This window comes from Neovison vison, chromosome 1 (genome assembly GCF_020171115.1).
Source record: "Neovison vison isolate M4711 chromosome 1, ASM_NN_V1, whole genome shotgun sequence".
Classification (NCBI taxonomy): Eukaryota; Metazoa; Chordata; class Mammalia; order Carnivora; family Mustelidae; genus Neogale; species Neogale vison.
In genome coordinates this window covers 279,458,900-279,461,364 of record NC_058091.1, presented here as the reverse complement: position 1 = coordinate 279,461,364, position 2,465 = coordinate 279,458,900, and positions in this window count along the sequence as shown.

Genomic DNA, 2,465 nt, shown 5'->3' with positions numbered 1-2,465 from the left:
TAAGAGAAACAATCTAGTAGCATGTTAGCTTTCTGTTTCTCTAGCTTATCAAAATCCTTCCTTTTCTCAACCACACATGTAGATAACATGGCTGGCAGCAAAATAACGGCCAGGAAGATAAAAGCACAAAGACTTCTTAAAGAGAAATGGATGTGCCCTTTCTTCTGCTCTTTCTTCCTTATACTTACGAGGAGACATGATTGCTGGATTTCGAGCCACCATTTTGTATCACGAAGTGACAGGAAGAATGGCAAAGTTGTAGAGCTGCCTGTCTCCTGTTGAGTCAGATTAACCTTGGTCCTGAGCCATTCATCTTCAGGATACTTTTAGGTGAAAAAGAAATGAAATTATGTGTTTTTGTATTAGTTTTCTGTTGCTGCATTATGGATTTACCACAAACCTAGTGGTTTAAAAGAGAATTTATTTACTATGAGTAAATGCAGAAATGTAGGTATCAGTAAGCTGTGTCATCTGCTCAGAGTATCACAAGCCTGAAGGAAGGCATTGGCTGGAATTGCAATCTCACATAACGCTCGGAGGCCTCTTCCCAGCTCCCGGGTTGGCAGCATCAGGTCACGGTGGTTGTAGCACTCAAGTTACATTTTCTTGCCAGTCATCAGCCAGGTATGGTTCTCAGATTTGGGGGAGCATCCCAGCAGGAGGTTCTCTGCTGAGGCACCCCAAGTCTCTTCTTTTAGAAAAGGTCTAGTTCTTTTCAAAGGCTCCCCTGAGTGGATCAGTCCTGCTCAGAATTATTTCCTTTTGATGAATTCAAAGTCAATTGATTTGGTACTTTAATGGCATTTGCAAAATCCCATCACTTTGGTAATATTGTACAACTTAATCATGGAATTGAAAGCCATTATATTCCCAGACCCACACTCAAGCGGATAGAGTTATATAGAGAACATATATCAGGGAATGGGACTCTTGGAGATCATTTGAAAATGTTACCTACACTTGTTTAAGCTATCATTATTTTTTATTTTTTATTTTTTTATAAACATATAATATATTTTTATCCCCAGGGGTACAGGTCTGTGAATCGCCAGGTTTACACACTTCACAGCACTCACCATAGCACATACCCTCCCCAATGTCCATAACCCCACCCCCCTTCTCCCAACCTCCCTACCCCAGCAACCCTCAGTTTGTTTTGTGAGATTAAGAGTCACTTATGGTTTGTCTCCCTCCCAATCCCATCTTGTTTCATTTATTCTTCTCCTACCCCCTTAACCCGCCATGTTGCTTCTCCACTTCCTCATATCAGGGAGATCATATGATAGTTGTCTTTCTCTAATTGACTTATTTCATTTTTAATATACAGCAAACTTCTTTATAAATAAGGCATCACATGTAACATTTACCTTTTAATTTTATGCAGGATGTTTCTTTAGATAAATGTGTATCCTTCCTACCACAGAAAAAATAATTTACCAAGTTTCTTTCTTCCTTTCTTCCTTCCTCTTGAATTTTTGTTTTAGATATCAAGATTTCTAAATTTAGTGCACAAATACAGTATTCTAAATCAACTAGGATGATTATCCAACCCCTTATGTTCTATGTCTTTTCACATTTTAATGACCCTATTCTACATTATACTGTTTTATGAATCACCTCAAATTGCTTTTAAGAGAAATAAACATACAAAAATAAGTGATAGAATTAAAACATGCTATATTTAAAATAAAGAGAGGTGAGGCATATTTATTTCCTTCTAGTCATTGGCAATTTTCTATCCTTATGTATTTTTAATCTGTAATTTAAATAAATTTTACTATAAAAGATTTACCTTTAGCTGTCTTTAGATTTCCATAGTGAATCTACATTATTTTATTAAATTTTCTGCATATTACTATTTCTCATTAATTGCTTTCCTGAAAGTCTCCCTCACCAGAAGTTTACATCACAAGTTGAGTTTGTAAAACTTGACTGTGATTGAGGAGACACATTAAATATTGCTTTATCTTTGCACTTCTTCCAAAGGGGTGGGGGAAGAAAGCTGAATTATGGGTGTGGTTTGTAAAACTAAGAGACTTTTACATGCCCTACATTAAAATATTTATCATCATTCTGTGACTACTCTTATTATTTAGGCATTATCTGGATAAATCAACTATCTTCTAATGGAATTCACAAATTCAAATGCTTACCGGCCTAGGCATAAATTACAAATAAGTTATATAACTAGGATATAAAGAGAGAACAGAACTGGTGAGTGAGCTGCCCTTTAAAGACACATCCCACATAGCATCAGATGCTTCCCTCAAGGTCACATTTACCAGATCTTCCATTATACATAAGAAAATCATAATTCAGACTTCCTTTTGAAACAACAGAATTTAAAAGGTTAATTTTACATTGAAAAATTTCTAAGGAGTATAGGCCAGGAAACATCACTAAGTGAAGATGACCGATGGGCTGTCTGTGTGCAATTTCTTCCCCCAACAATTCAATTGGTTAAC